A 17,991-nucleotide genomic window follows, 5' to 3' on the forward strand; every position below is an offset into this window, starting at 1 on the left:
TTAATAAGGTTGTAGAGGCAGGAAAAGAAATGGCAAACAATAAATTCATTTGGAAGCAAGCAAAAGAATCAAAGGCAGAATTAATTTTAATCCAAAAGGAAGTTTCAAATCAAAGGCAGGTTGGGCATTTCTTATTTCACACCTTAGGATTGAAGCCACCATTCAAGAAATTTCCAAAATTAAGATACAAGATATTATTACTGTAAATACTGTTCAAATACCAAAACAATTCAACAATTTCTTCGTAACTATAACAAAATATTATGGCAGTGTAACTTATTATCTAGAAAATGAACATGTATTGCTTTTTAATCAGCATGTGACAATGTTCTACTAAATCTAATAATGTGACAGGTAAATAGGTGAAAAAAAATTTTACACTTAAAAATATAAACTCTGTGTGATGAAATGATATAGCATCAAGATTCTTAAAGCAGCTTTTGGTAAAATAGCAGGCTCATTGTCCTTGACCAAAAATCTATCATATAAGAGGTCAAGCCCTCATTCACAAAAGCCTCCAAAGAAGACATGGGAAATTGCTATCTTGTCTCTCTTCTTCCAGTGTTTTCTAAAATCTTTGAAAAGTTTGTAGCAAGACAAGTGGGATATTCCATTAAAAATTTAATGTCATCTATGAGGAAATTAACTTTTAATCAAAAAACATGTAAGCACTACTTTTTTCAACTTTTGTGGAAAGATTTAGTTAATGCATAGCCAAGTCTCAAAAAACTGTAAGAATTTCTATGTCTTACCAAAAGCTTTCGACAGTGTAAAACCATTCTTTACTTCTGCCACAGTCTAGTAAGATTTGGAACTGAGGATTGCATGTTAAAACGTTTTAATAGTTTTAGACATAATGTCTATGGAACTACAGCAACTATTATGTCTTTATAATAAAAAACAGTTTTAATTGTGTTTATTTAATGTTAATGTTGTTACACCTTCAGTCAGTAGACCACTATCAGAAAACATTTATGACAACAGTGACAAGGGTTACAAGGTACTACCGAGTGGTGTCAGTCCCATGCCCAATATGTGACTGATATCATTTGGTGTTACCTCAAAGCCTACATTGCTGCTGCCTTAAATGTTGTCCTATGGTGGCCTAATGACCAAAAGAGCTATCAAAATTAACATTAAATAAATACAACTAAGGCCATTTTTAGTGTTCTGTACCTCAATCAGTAAAAACTTAACACTCTTAGCATCACTATGTTGTCTGTCCATCAGTCTGTCTGTCTGTCTGTCTGTCTGTCTGTCTGTCTGTTTGTCCAACTGTTCAGGTTCGTTGGTTAGTTTAAAAGAGGGGGGAAGGGACCAAACTACGAGATCATCGGTCCCTTGTTCCTAATAAAACAATTCCACAAGTGTTGCAATAAAACAGACGAGACATATAACACAAAACGGAAAGAAAAGAAAAACCACAAGAACGAAGGAATGGTAAGGAGCACTAAAAGGAACAAAAGAGGACAAGAAAACAGAGACACTAGAAACAGAAGAGAGTAAAACAAGAAAGCAGATTACAGTGGCTGGCCGACCATGAGAATAAAAAGGAAAAGCCAGCCACTCTGCAACACATTAAAACCTCCGCCCTAAATGAGCTAGGGTGGAGGACCCAGAGGGACAAAGGACATGCGCTAAAACTTAGATCAAATGATAAAACCCACCCTCATGAATAAAACGTGGAACTAAATCAGCCAATGAGGCTTTGTCAGATAAAATGGGCGGCAACAAGTCTGGTAACCCAAGATTTCATCGCTGTGAAGTTAAAGTGGGACAGTGCACCAGAATATGGGCCACTGTCAACTGGGTGCCGCACCGACATTGAGGCATGTCTACATGGCGTAAGAGGTAACCGTGTATCACCAAGTGTGGCCAATGTAGAGCCGGCAGAGAACAACTGATTCCCTGCAAGAGGCCCGCGTAGAAGGCTTCCACACATTCGTAGTCTCCTTAATTACACACAGTTTGTTGTGCGTACTGTTAAGCCATCCAGTCTCCCAAAGCAGAAAAACACTGTGGCGTAAGTCAGAGTGCAGGTCAGGTTCAGAGATGCCCATCCCCCAGAAGTGGTTTCCGTGTAGCCTATTTGGCCAGCCTGTCGGCAAGTGTGTTAACTGGGATGCTGACGAGTCCTGGGGTCCACACGAACACCACTGACAAACGGGACCGGTCCAGGGCATAGGTGGAATCCTAGATGGATGCCACCACAAGGGTAGCACTGGTTGATAGTTTGTAGGCTGCTCAAGGAGTCAGTACACACGACAAACGATTCTTCGGGGCATGAAAGTATGTGCTCAAGAGCACGAGATATAGCCACCAGCTCGGCAGTGAAAACACTGCAGCCAATGGACAAGGAATGCTGTTCAGTATGTCCTGTATGGGCATACACGTAGCCGCTGTGAGAATCAGCCATTGAGCCGTCGGTGTAAACCACTTCGTGGCCTCAGTACCCTTCAAGAATCGAGGCAAAGTGGCAGCGGAGAGCCGCGGGGTTAATTGAGTCCTTAGAACCATGTGAAAGGTCCAGGCGAAGCTGCGGCCTAGGTGTACACCATGGAGGTGTATGTGAATGGACCTCAAGTGTAGGTAGTAAAGACAAGGACTCCAGTTCAGAAAGAAGGGATCAGACACGAACTACAACTGGAAGCCCTGACCTGGGCCGCCGATGCGGGAGATGAACCACCGTGGGTGGGAAAAGGAGATGGTGATTCGGATGTTCAGGAGAACTACAAATGTGTGATACGTAACTGGCCAGCAGTTGTGCACACCTAACCTGCAATGGAGGCACTCCGGCTTCCACAGGGACACTGGTCACCGGACTCATCCTAAAAGCTCCTGTCGATAGGTGAATGCCACAGTGGTGCACTGAGTCAAGTAAACGCAATGCTGAAGGCACCGCCAAACCATAAACACACTCCCATAGTCAAGGCAGGATTGAACAAGGGATCTGTAGAGCTGCAGCAGCAGAGTGATCTGCACCCCAGTTGGTGTTGCTCAGGCAGTGAAGGGTATTGAGGTGCTGCCAGCACTTCCACTTAAGCTGGCGAAGGTGAAGGAGCGAAGTCAATTGGGTGTAAAAAACCAGACCTAAGAATTGAGATGTTTCCACTACAGTGAGTGGATCATCATTAAGGTAAAGTTCTGGTTCTGCATGAACGGTACGACACCGACAGAAGTGCATAACACGTGACATTGCGGCTAAAAACTGGAAGCCGTGGGCTAGAGCCCATGACTGTGCCTTGTGGATAGCTCCCTGTAGTTGCCACTCAGCAACACCAGTACTGGTGGAGCAGTATGAAATGCAGAAGTCGTCTGCATACAGAGAAGGTAAGACGGACGGCCCTACAGCTGCTGCTAGACCATTAATGGCCACTAAAAATAGAGACAATCAATACAGAGTCCTGTGGGACCCTACTCTCCTGGATATGGGGGGAACTATGGTAGGCACCAACTTGAACATGGAAAGTACGAAGTGACAGGAAATTCTGGATAAAAAAAATCAGGAGTGAGCCTCTAAGACCCCACTCGTATAATGGGGCAATGATATGATGTCACCAGGTTGGGTCATACACTTTTCATAAATAAAAAAAGACGGCAACCAAGTGTTGCAAAAGGCTGTTCGGATGGCAGACTCTAGGGTCACAAGATTATCAGTGGTAGAGTGGCCCTGGCAGAAGCCGCCCTGACATGGAGCCAGTAGGCCACATGACTTTAGGACCCAACCCAACCACCGACACACCATACGTTCCAGCAGCTTACAAAGAATGTTGGTGAGGCTGATGGGCTGATAGCTATCCACATCAAGTGGGTTTTTACTGGGTTTGAGCACCAGAATGATTGTGCTCTCCCATCACTGCGATGGAAAAATGCCATCACACCAGATCTGGTTGAAGACAACGAGGAGATGTCACTTGTAGTCAGATGTTTAATCATCTGACTGTGGATCCGATCTGGTCCAGGAGCTGTGTCAGGGCAATGTGCAACGGCACTGAGGAGCTCCTACTCTGTAAATTGGGCATTATAGGATTCACTGTGGCGTGCAGTAAACGAGACGACTTTCCCTTCCAGCCGCTGTTTGAGAGTGCGAAAGACGGGGAGGAATTCTCCGACGCAGAGGCTCGAGCGTAGTGCTTAGCAAAGTGTTCAGCAATAGCGTTTGCGTCGGGAGATAACACGCCATTTATGTTAACACCGGGCACCTGTAGGGGTCTGACTTCGGAAGGTGGTTTTTGGCACCCAATGGTCGAGACATACCTCTCCTAACACTCCTGCTTCCGCTGTTTGATAAGTTGGCGAACGCAAGCACAGAGCTGTTTAAAGGCTATGAGGTGCTCCAGGGAAGATTGCTGCTTATGCTGCTGTAGAGCTCACCGATGCTCCTTAATTGCTTCAGCGACTTCCGGCGACCACCAAGGGACTGTCTTTCATTGGGGACTCCCTAAAGAACGAGGGATCATGTTTTCTGCCACAGAAACAATTGTTGTAGTCACATCAATGTTCCCATGTGGGTGAGGTTCAATGGTGACAGCAGAGGTGAAAGTTTCCCAGCCCGCCTTGTTTAAAGGCAATCTGGGCAGGCGTACAGGGGCTTGATGCCGCAGCAGTGACAGGAAAAAGGGGAAGTGGTCACTACTGCACAGGTCGTCATGTGCTCTCCAGTGGATAGATGGGAGAAGTCCTGGGCTGCAAATTGATAAATCAATGGCCGAGTAACTACCCCGAGCCACACTTAAATGTGTGGCGGCCCCAGTATTGAAGAGGCAGAGGTCGAACTGAGAAAATAAAGTTTCGACATCTCTGCCTCGACCAGTACGCACAGTGCCACCCCACAAGGGGTTATGGGCATTAAAATCTCCCAAAAGTAGGAAAGGTTTAGGGAGTTGATCAATGAGTGCAGTTAATACATTCAGGGATACTATACCATCCGGAGGAAGATATACATTGCAGACAGTTATTTCCTGTGTCGTCCTTATTCTGACAGCCACAGCTTCAATAGGTGTTTGAAGGGGCACATGTTCACTAAAGACTGGGTTTAAGACATAAATGAAAACTCCACCTGACACTCTATTATAATCACTACGGTTCCTGTAATACCCCTTATAGCTGCGGAGGGCAGAGGTCCGCATTGCCAGGAACCAGGTTTCCTGGAGGGCAATGCAGATAGTAGGTGTAAAGCTTAACAGTTGCCGTAGCTCAGTCAGGCAGTGGAAAAAGCCGCCACAATTCCACTGGAAGGTGAGGTCATTGTTAGATTGGGAAGGCATGGAACATTCAATGAGACAGTTTACTTCTCAGGGTCACCTGATGCTACCGACTTTTTGCCTGAGCTGTCTATATCCATTTGTCTGAGGGTCCAGCGAGATCTAGCTCCTCAGCGGACACAACAATCTCCACCTCATCCACAAATGCAGAGCCTGGAGGTAGCGGTGATGTGGGTGCCACCGCAATTCCCTTGGTCATGAGGACCTTCTTTTTGGATTTCTCTCACTGTTCCTTGGGTTTCCCTGCCTGGGAGTACTTCACTGATTCAGTATCTGGGACTGAGGATGAGTGTGAAGCCCTGTGACCAGCTGCTTTTGGGCTCTTCAGCCACTGGAGGGTGTCATCTTTCCCACTAGCAGAAACCTGGGAAGGGAGTGATCCAAGGGACCCCTTCCTAGCAAGAGCAGCTGAAGAACTTGTATGCTTCTCCGACTTAGAAGTGGGGACGGACATCCCCAATGGTTGGGAGGGTGTTGCTCCTGAAGTAGGTGGTGCAGGAGCAACAGGGAGGGAAGTGTCCCCAACCATCAAGGGGGCAGGTGTAGTCTTCTGGCTCTAAGAGGTGACCTGGGTTGGTGGAGCTGATGGGGCTAGAACTGTTGTAGAAGCAGAGTAAGATGATGTCATGCTACAGGATGTAGGCGTTCAAATTTCCTCTTCGCCTCAGTGTAGGTCAGTCAGTCCAGGGTCTTGTTCTCCATGATTTTCCTTTCTTTCTGGTGAATCCTGCAGTCTGGCAAGCAAGGCGAATGGTGCTCTCCACAGCTGATAAAGATGGGAGGTGAGGCACATGGAGCACGGGGATGTGATGGGCGTCCACAATCTCGACATGTGACGCTGTAATTACAGCAGGAAGCCATTTAAAGCACCACATTGCGGGAGGGATATAGGGTTTTACATCACAGCTGTAGACCATAACCTTGACCTTGTCGGGTAATGTGTCATCCTCGAAGGCCAAGATGAAGGCACTGGTGGCAACCTGATCATTCCTTGGACCCTGGTGGACATGCCAAACAAAATGTATACCTCACCATTCTAAATTGGTGCGCAACTCACCGTCAGACTGCAAAAAAGGTCCCTATGAAATATGATACCCTGGACCGTATTTAAACTCTTATGGGGCGTGATGGTTACAGAAACATACCCCAGCTTGTCACAAGTGAGTAAAGCCCGTTACTGAGCAGAGGATGCTGTTTTGATCAAGACTGATCCGGATCTCATTTTGGACAAGCCCTCCACCTCCATAACGTGTCCTCTAAATGCTCAACAAAAAACTGAGGCTTCATCATCATGAAAGATTCCCCATCAGCTCTCGAACATACAAGAAACTGAGGTGAGTAAGAGCCACTGCCATCCTTAGCCTGACATTTCTCCCATGGTGCAGCCAGGGAGGGGAATGATTTGGGGTCATACTTATGTGCATTGAGCCCATGAATGCTTAGAGACTGCTGGTGTTTGACCACCAGCAAGAGATGATGTACTATGCTTCATCAGGCGTCATCCGCCCTCATGCCACCCACTCCGACCACGGGCCCTCCCCAAGGGCGCCACCCAGCCGCAGCAAAGGCCACCTGGCACTATGGCCATTGCCAGGAGTCCCAATGCCCCCCAGGAGGATGGGCATCTACCCCTTGGCATATATGGGGAGTTAACGCACAGGCGTCAGCAGAGCGATCCCTGTATGGTCAGGGGGCTACAACCAACAGGATGCATGGCGGCCCCACCACCACGGACTGGTGGATATGAAGTGCAAACAAGCAAGCAAGTCCATCGTCAGCGTAGGAAATGATACTGCACAGTTGATGGAAAAATATGCACCCAGGAGAGTGACCTCACCCAACAGTTGGAGAATGAGCAGAAGTTCAGGTCCACATCGACGAATGATGCAATAGGTCTCAGTGCATGATGGACACGATGCACCAAGTAAGGCGTCCTTCCCCAATTGGCTCGCTCTTCGGGAAAATTTTGAAAAATGGAGGTCGAACCCTACAGGGGACCACCACAACGGCCGAAATGTGTGGGATTCCTTTTAGTCGCCTCTTAAGACAGGCAGGAATACCCCGGGCCTATTCTAACCCCCGTACCCGCAGGGGGAGGCTGTTCAAAACCCTTTTTCTTAAGAATGGGTAGATGTATCACGATGAAATTTATGTAACATACTAGGGTCTATGGTCCCTTGGAGGAGTGAAAATTTTAAGGTTCTAATTCAATGCAGACACAAGATATGTCACATATTTTGATACTCACACGGTCATTCATCAAACTGTAAAGTGTCCTTTCTGTTGACCTATAATCATCAAATTAGGCAAAAGCAAGATTTCATAGTATAAATAAAGTAAAAAATCCTAAAACTGTTAATCTGAAGTTCAATTATATCACACAAAAAACAACTTCTTTGCCATTTATTGTCTACATACACGTTGGGCCTCTTGGTTTTGCAGTAAATCATGTGCCTGGAAAAAGACGGGTTGAATTTCAGTCGGGCCACAGATTTTTTGTGTCTTCATTTTCACCTCGACTTCACCTCTTAACAATGTGAGGAGTAACCAGAAGCAACATGTGGTTCAGATTTTATATTAAACTGTGGGTCCCCCTTTTATTGGTTGGATAACTTGGATATGTTAGAGACACTCAAGACGCCAAAGTGGCGTCCAATAGAAAGACTCGCAACAGGCCCCAGAGCAGCACAAAATAATTACTATTACCTACACACATAATGAAGTTTGTACAGAACCCTCAGAGCACAAGACCTACTCACACTTGTCTGGTTTTGTTTACATGAATAATATTTTGAGCCATACCTAACGGACAGAAAACAAAGGAGTATCATTACTTCAGACAATAGAAAATATTCCCAGAGTGGAAAATTATTTTAACCCTAAATTACTAAACCCTCACAAAATTTATGATTTCAGATGGTGCCAATCCATGGTTATCACCAATCTCACTTGTCACTATATGGTGTAAAACTGTATATTTTGTACTTTATTTGCATGGGACATAACAGCAGAGACCTTACAATTGTAATTAACTAGTGCATGAACTGTAAGTTATGACATTTTTTAAAATAAAACAGAGTAGCAAAGTTTACGATGGCTTACTAACAATGTTAACAGTACAGCATGCTGGTCCAAAAGTGTTATTATACAGCAGAGAAGTTCTTGAATGATAAAATTGTTAATTGAGCAGGACATAGCAAAAGGAACTGAAATATGTAAACCTACAAATTTTTTAATAATCATTCATTCATGTAGTGTGTGCTATTAAATTATATATTGTAGTTAGAATGCACACCTAAAACTATCCTAAAGGTAGATTTTAATATAGTACTGTTGTGCATCATGAACTTTTACGTTATAAGACAATAAACTTCTTATTCTAATACTCTCCCACAGATTATTGCAATGCACCAAAATTCTGTTTTGTATAAAAGACTGCTGGTAAGATACAGGTCAAAATGGCTAAATTGCACTTACAGTGTCAGTGGCTCTTGCATTGCATAAAGATGTTAGGAATTTATTAATGTTAGTCACAGCTAATCGCATGATAGTATACAATGGCCAGTGAGAATCAATGACTCCATTGTCTTCTTTTGGCAGAAGATACGAATTGATTGCATTTATTTTCGATATGGAAAGCACCACAATGACTTTCATTAGTCAGTTTATTATGAATTTTAAGATTAATTAGTTATTTTTGCATTTATTTGGTGTACAGAGAAAACTAGACGTGCTGACAGACTGACCTGTAGTTTAACCCAAGGCTTGGTTAGGTCGGTTCTGAGAATTTGGTTGAGAGTTGGTGAAACCAATTAATGATAGTGGCATTGTGATTAAATTATATACTAAAAAACACCAGCAAACTTTTTACAAGAAGGATAGGGAATTCAAAATGGGCATTCTGATTCGAGACCGAAAATTTTTCGTATTCTGTTCACATCATTCATCATGCAAGTTGCAAGCAGGGCAACAACCACCAACATAAAAAAGTACACTTTTACAAGTAAAAAAAAAGCTCTTTGCCCCAAACAGTGCAAGAAACTGTATAAGTGCATGTGAACCACACATGGCACACCATTTAACTTTTAAGTGGAAAGAGGGGTTGATGGGCTACTACAGCACCTGTAAGTTGTGCACTATTGCAGATTTCTCGCTCCTAGTTTATGCTGGCATTCAGGGACAGTATGAAAAGGTCCTTTCACATTTCTAAAAATTTATAAAATTCAGATATATTGCCACTTTCTAACATACATACTTGTGAGGAACAGTTTTGTGTTAATACCTCGATGTGTGACATTTTGTATCAAGTATGTTTTCTCATTTATGATTTGGCCTGTGACAATGCTTAATAAAATACACTGGCAAAGCAATTTAAAAATTATAATTACAGTCAAGTTGTGTATCTTTAACAACTATTTCTATTCCTTAAATACATTACTGATTAAAATATATACTACATGTACTGTAGGTAACTAAAAGTTCTGTTTTACTGTTTGATTTGTGTATGCTCCAGCAGCAGTATGTATCACTATAACAAATGAATTGTGTGCAAGCAGCATTTAAACTAATCATATAATTTCAATTATACAAATCATTTAACTGGAATATGAAGCATTAGACACATAACTGGATGCACGAATTTGGAAAAAAATATAATTTATCTAAGCTGCTCAAGATAACCATGGGGTTCTATTGCTTGAAACTATAATACATTCATTTTACTGATTCCCTTCCACCATTTTTTGTACATATGCAAACATGATAAGTATATTGATAAAATTGTACGGAAGAGTACATAATTCCACACAATATTTCCAGTAGGGTGAAGTGGGGTAAGTGTAACCACGTTTTGGCATAGTTCAACTTTGACACCAAATTGCCAACTTGTTATTGAAGATGTGATTTTGAAATTTCTCATGCTTAAAGTTTGACTTATTGACTTTTAAACAATATACATTTTGTTTTTGAAAAGGTAAATTATATGGGTAAATAATTGTTTTCAAAATTTTGTGTTGTGAGGTTACACTTGCCCCATTGTACCCATACAGAGCATTGTAAAAGAGACTTGGGGTAAGTGACCTGATTACCCAATTTTTACTGAATCTGAGGATTTTTAAATTATTAAAATATCTTAAATTTTACTCAAGATATGAACTTTTTTGCACACGCCTCTTTGTATATTATGAAATACACAGAAAATGGTAGCTAAACTAAAAAATAAGTGTTAGCCTAAACCATAAAACACTGAAACAGAACACTTCATAGATGATTTATTTTTGTTTTAGGCCAGTAATTTATTAGTTTAAATTCTACAGAAGTAATATTTTTTTCTGTAGTAGGCAATTTAACAAAAATAACAAAATATCTAGTATCAAGAGAAAAGAAAATTCACTTTATAAGTTCAGTTTCTATTATTTTTCATGGTAATTGAACTAAAGTTGTTGGTAATTTGTGTTTAATGCTAAACTGCCCTAATTCAACTTATTATATTCACACTTAGGCCCTAACTATTATTTAGTCACTGAATGTTGTATGAATCAAATGTAACACCAAATGTCAGATCTCCCCTGTGACCCAAAGTAGGCTCAGGCAGCACTGAAATGACATCAGAGGATGGAACTTCCATCTCATCTCTTCTATCAGGCCAGTAGAATGTGGTGCCATGCTTTGTTTTATTTTTGCATCTGAGGAAAATCGCTTCTGGATCTCCTAAACCACCAATTTTAGTAACTTGGCGAATAAAATGAATTTTTTTACATTTTGTTGCAAAAGCTGCCGGCTGGTGTGGCCGTGCGGTTCTAAGCGCATCAGTTTGGAACCGCGTGACCGCAACGGTCACAGGTTCGAATCCTGCCTCAGGCATGGATGTGTGTGATGTCCTTAGGTTAGTTAGGTTTAAGTAGTTCTAAGTTCTAGGGGACTGATGACCTCAGTAGTTAAGTCCCATTGTGCTCAGAGCCATTTGAACCATTTTTTTGTTGTTGCAAAAGCTACCAGAACATGTTTCCAACTGTAATTTTATCTTTGGCTTCAAAAAAGTTTGCCCCCTTCTTCTTCTTCTTCACAGTTTATCATTTCTTTCCTGAGATCGTCCAGTGTTATTATGGTCCCATTTTCTTCATCACTACTTATTAAAGATAGGCCTCCTTCAGTTTCGCTTTCTTCACTTATTGATTTCAACTTCCAGTCTTTTTTTCTTGTTACTCACATGAGCAATCAGGGATTTTTTTTCCACAACATTCCGAGATGCCATTTTGGATAAAGTAACAGCACTTTGTTTGGAAGATTTACTTTTCATTACCAAGCACTTTATGCCAATAATGCTTTTTTGTTTTGCTTTCTCCTTATTCTTCTTGTTTCCTTTAAAATCTTTTTCTTTATAGATGGCATCTTGAAAAGTGATAACTTCAGCTCCTGGTGCAATCCTTTTCTTCTTTGTTTTACCAGGGGGACTACACTGTCGGACTGTTTCCAATAATGAGCTTTCAAATTACAAATCAGAAGTTCCAGAACATAATGAAATATTGGTTAGCTTGGGAATGGTTGATGAAGAACTCTGTCTGATACTCTGAGAACTGCAGGGCTCAGTCAATGCAGGCCTATAAAATTCTGGAGGTTGTTCAGCTGGAAGCTTCCCAAAAATCTGAGTACTTTCTGTTAGAGATGTAGCTTCCACACAGTCTATGGCTGCATTATCGTGAGCTGGCATTGGATTTGTTTTTGCCAGAGATTTGGTATGAGCTACATATCTTTTATATGCCTCGCCTCCAGATCATATTTAGTTTTATCAATTACTTCTCTACTGTAAGGGAATATTCCTGCTTTTTGAAAACCACTTTCCAACAATTCGGGTGGTGTTTCATTCCATACAGCAGTGAGAGGATTGGAATAGTCACGTTTGCTAATTTTTACCCCTTGATGATGTCTCTGGTGACGAGTTCACTTTTGGTCCCAAGTAGATTTCACACCCTTAAACACTGCTACATCCATTGGCTGCAGGATGAATTATCATGCTCAACATTGCTGTCAGTCAAACAATGCTTCACATACTATACTGTACTGTAATTGAAATGGTGGCATTCTTTACAGTTCTGTGTTATATTTTATAAAAAGAAATGCGGTTTAAAAATATAGTAGACTTAAATAAAAAATAAAATATGTCTCGCACAAACTCAGTAGACCTACAGATCCAGCACATCAGGTATTCTAGTATCCATATGTACAGGAAGGCCAGTTTAGTTGATGCAGTGTGATAGCAAAAACAAGGTTATGGCTTAAATAAATAAATATGTTCCAGTAAGTTTGTTTGGGGCAAGTGTAACCCCCCTGGTTACACTTGCCACAGCCGATTGGTTACACTTGCCCCACATGGGAAAAAGTTGGGGTAAGTGTAACCATGTCTGGCATATCAAGAGCTTTTTTCAGAAGAGTAAAACGAATCTCATATTTGAAATTATCATGCAAAAGTTAGATTGTAACCAAAAAATTGTGCAGTTATCGTTAAAACTGCAAAAATGACAGACCACCAAATTTTGAACATGTCACTCTCTCGCAGAGTGAAAATGTAGACGTCAATTCAAGTCCAAAAATTAATTACCAATTTATGTCAGATTTGACAACTTATGGTTAAATATAACAAATAAAGGAGTAAATTAACATGTGTGATAGGTCAGAGGTAAAAATACAGCTTCTTTAAGGCACCATAAGCCGTGGTTACACTAACCCCATGGTTACACTTACCCCACTTCACCCTACATATTTGTCCTTAAAAGACAAGAAACAGTTTCTGGGTTATATTATACCTAGTACATTATGTTCTCAAAGATATTTTACATGCACAAGCAGTTTAAGCTACAAAGAAGTTTAAAAGGTACTTCAAAGTTGTATTAAATCATTATGATATTCTTGAATATTTGTCTGGTCTTTTTTTAACCTTTTTAGCTCTTTCATCATCTTAAGATTCTTCTGCGTCCAAGAAGTTTTGACTGTATGCTGTACTGCCACAAAATAAAATTTTAGCACAGAATGGACATAAGCAGACACCTTTCATATGGTGTCTGGCATGTGTTTTCAAAGTCCCTTTAAGTAACAAACTTATCTTCTACAAGACATTTGACTGTATGTTTTTCTACTTATGATTATCACTGACTCAAGTAACTAGAAATATTGTGTATTTTACAAATTGAATTATTTTATGACATTTATCTTTAATTTCTGGTATCCATACTTCCTAGGTTGGAAACTTTTTGTTTTTATTCATGACAAGTTTATTACTCTTCCAATCCATATGTGGCATACAGCAAACCAGTGCTTAACAGTATTGGTTAAACACAGTCTTGGTTGCAATTTTGGTTTTTTTATTTTTTTAACGGCGCGCTTTGTCTTATTTAGGCATCTTCAGGTTATCTACATAGAAAACAGAACAAATACATCTATTTAAGAATTGCAATCGCATTGTGCAGACCTGGATAACCTATAAGCATGTATAGACAGATCACCTATTGAAAGGGCAAATACCTTAATTTGGTATTTCTTAGAAGAATCCTTTAGTCAGTGTAGCCAAGGACATCGTCTAATATATCAGGCCAACATACTGAGTTTAATGAAGGTGATGTTGGCCTGATATATTAGACAATGTCCTTGGCTACACTGACTAAAGGATTCTTCTAAGAAATACCAAATTAAGGTATTTGCTCTTCCAATAGGTGATCTGTTTATACATGTTTATAGGTTATCCAAGTCTGCACAATGCGATCGCAATTCTTAAATTGATGTATTTGTTCTCTGTTTTCTATCCAGATGACCTGAAAATGCCTAAGTAAGGCAAAACGCGTCGTTAAAAAAAATAACAAACTAAAATTGCAACCAAGACTGTTTTTAACCAATAAAGTTTATTACTGTAAGAGTAGCACCCAACTGGGCTCAACCTCTCTCTTACAGTGTTCTGAAAAGCTTCAAATTTCTTACCATTGATTAAGATCAACAAGCATATATATATATATATATATATATATATATATATATATATATATATATATATATATATATATATATAAAAGAAAGATGATGAGACTTACCGAACAAAAGCGCTGGCAGGTCGATAGACACACAAACAAACACAAACATACACACAAAATTGTAGCTTTCGCAACCAACGGTTGCCTCGTCAGGAAAGAGGGAAGGAGAAGGAAAGACAAAAGGATATGGGTTTTAAGGGAGAGGGTAAGGAGTCATTCCAATCCCGGGAGCTCCCGGGATTGGAATGACTCCTTACCCTCTCCCTTAAAACCCATATCCTTTTGTCTTTCCTTCTCCTTCCCTCTTTCCTGACGAGGCAACCGTTGGTTGCGAAAGCTACAATTTTGTGTGTATGTTTGTGTTTGTTTGTGTGTCTATCGACCTGCCAACGCTTTTGTTCGGTAAGTCTCATCATCTTTCTTTTTGAATATATTTTTCCCACGTGGAATGTTTCCCTCTATTATATATATATATATATATATATATATATATATATATATATATATATATATAAACAAAGATGATGTGACTTACCAAATGAAAGTGCTGGCAGGTCGACAGACACACAAACGAACACAAACATACACACAAAATTCAAGCTTTCGCAACAAACTGTTGCCTCATCAGGAAAGAGGGAAGGAGAGGGAAAGACGAAAGGATGTGGGTTTTAAGGGAGCGGGTAAGGAGTCATTCCAGTCCCGGGAGCGGAAAGACTTACCTTAGGGGGAAAAAGGGACGGGTATACACTCGCACACACACACATATCCATCCACACATATACAGACACAAGCAGACATATTGGTCTTTAAATATGTCTGCTTGTGTCTGTATATGTGTGGATGGATATGTGTGTGTGTGCGAGTGTATACCCGTCCCTTTTTCCCCCTAAGGTAAGTCTTTCCGCTCCCGGGACTGGAATGACTCCTTACCTGCTCCCTTAAAACCCACATCCTTTCGTCTTTCCCTCTCCTTCCCTCTTTCCTGATGAGGCAACAGTTTGTTGCGAAAGCTTGAATTTTGTGTGTATGTTTGTGTGTCTGTCGACGTGCCAGCACTTTCATTTGGTAAGTCACATCATCTTTGTTTTTAGGTATATTTTTCCTACGTGGAACATTTCCTTCTATTATAACTATATATATATATATATAAAACGAAAGTGCTGGCAGGTCGACAGACACACAAACGAACACAAACATACACACAAAATTCAAGCTTTCGCAACAAACTGTTGCCTCATCAGGAAAGAGGGAAGGAGAGGGAAAGACGAAAGGATGTGGGTTTTAAGGGAGAGGGTAAGGAGTCATTCCAGTTCCGGGAGCGGAAAGACTTACCTTATGGGGAAAAAAGGACGGGTATACACTCGCACACACACACATATCCATCCACACATATACAGACACAAGCAGACATATTTAAAGACAAACTCTTTGTCTATAAATATGTCTGCTTGTGTCTGTATATGTGTGGATGGATATGTGTGTGTGTGCGCGCGAGTGTATACCCGTCCTTTTTTCCCCATAAGGTAAGTCTTTCCGCTCCCAGGACTGGAATGACTCCTTACCCTCTCCCTTAAAACCCACATCCTTTCGTCTTTCCCTCTCCTTCCCTCTTTCCTGATGAGGCAACAGTTTGTTGCGAAAGCTTGAATTTTGTGTGTATGTTTGTGTTCGTTTGTGTGTCTGTCGACCTGCCAGCACTTTCATTTGGTAAGTCACATCATCTTTGTTTTTAGGTATATTTTTCCTTCACACACACACACACACACGCACACAAATAAAAAAGGTAAAAAGATAGGCTCATGTAGACATTGTTATGTAAATCTATGCCCACAGACTAGTCTGACTTTAAATTCTTAATCTTTGTTTTCTTTTTCCTCATTAACTGGAAGATTTTAGCAAGACTACTGTTTGCAGTTTCAGGTGATGTATGACTAACTACTGCACGATTTGAGTCTAGGAGACTAATTATTGATTCACATCACAAAAAGTATGTTGAAAGTGTCCACAGTTTCCCTCTGATGATAAGCTTTCTAGCCACTATGATCTAACAAACATAAACAAAGAAGAGAATCACAAATGGTCTCAGGTTTGTTTGGCACACAAGAGGGCATCACAGAAGTAGTGAAAAACCTGAACCAGCAGATTCTTTGTGGCAAGACACCAACCCTCCTGCAAAAGGCCATTTAAAAAGCTCAAGGAACCTCAATTATGTAGCAATCTAGAAATATATCACAGTTCCCTCTCTATGGCTCCTGTAGGGACCAGAAAAAGTAGTTGCAGTACATGCAGGGGCATTTAAGCAATCATTTTTAATATACTCCAAGCGTAAATAAAATATGAAGAAATCCTAGTATACAGTACAATGGGAAGTGCCTTCTGTCTTCAAACACTGTTTCCACGTATGCGTACACCATAATTAGTCTACCATGAAAACATTTGTGGTTACACTCATCTGGTATGAGATGTTCCCGGGTGGGTCACTGGACTACTGTAATCCGTTGTGGGGCTGAGACCCACTATGGGCTACGGCGGGGATGAAGCTTCTCCATTGTTTCTAGGGCCCCAGTTCAACACACAATACATACACAATACCCCCCTGTCTTGTGCCTCAGAGTGGTTTTTATAGCATAACTGAAGCATCCTTGGTTAGAAATCTAAATTCTCTTTTAGATTAGATTCATTTCTCGTTTCATATGCCCAAAAATGAGATGATTCTCATGGGTGTGGAACAAGTCGGAAAATCTCAAATAAAAACCATAAAACATTTGAATATAATACTCACTACCCTGATTGTCAAAATAAGTGAATACATTACAGCGAATTGGAACTGCTAATATTTACAGTATTAACACAGTCAGAATGAAACTTACTTATGCACTTTTCATAAATTTATCATACACAAAATACCTACTGTAGATTGTTGTGTCCAAGTGCTTTCAAAACTGAAATCTAACACACATTTTTATTTAAGCTGGTCTAACAGTCCCTGATAATATATTCATTTATAAGTAGGAGTTGCCTATCAGAAAGTCTTTCAAACTCTGAAAACGATCAGCTAGCTACTGCGTGCATCATATACTAAATACCCACAGATGTGGGGTCAACAGAACCTACCAATGCCAGATGTTGGCTTCATATTATAAGAATGATAAATAGGCACGTGGTGTCATATGTACACAGACATTAAGAGAACAGAACACTAAAATTTTTAGAGTGTGTTAGTTTTTGGAATGTAGGTTGTCATAGTGTAGCCTAAATTCTAAGTTGGATTTGACTGTGATAGTTTGATTTTTAGTTGGCAAAGGCAATGGATGCGAGTACAAAATCTTATGAGTGCTGATCTCTAGCATAGCCCAAGGCGATAATGTGGTTGCGAGTTGTCAAAGCAGCATCTAAGGTTTCATTCAGTATGGTTTGAGTGTCTCAATCATTAGCATGTTAGGATTTCTGCCCCCTTGAGAACTTCCTGGGTAGCATTTAACTTGTAAATTGCTATAAACAAAATTCAAAAATATGACAAAATTTACAAATACAATAAAACCACAATATCAAACAGTGATACAAGAACCACAGAAATGTACATGTATCTTTAAAAGTAAATTAAAATAGTGCAAAATTTTATTTAACAACTGTAATTCTTGTAATTAAGTACCACTAACGAGCAAAATCTTCTTAATTGGACGCCTGCTAATAATGCGGTTTGCTGATAC

Source organism: Schistocerca cancellata, chromosome 2 (assembly GCF_023864275.1).
Source record: "Schistocerca cancellata isolate TAMUIC-IGC-003103 chromosome 2, iqSchCanc2.1, whole genome shotgun sequence".
Classification (NCBI taxonomy): domain Eukaryota; kingdom Metazoa; phylum Arthropoda; class Insecta; order Orthoptera; family Acrididae; genus Schistocerca; species Schistocerca cancellata.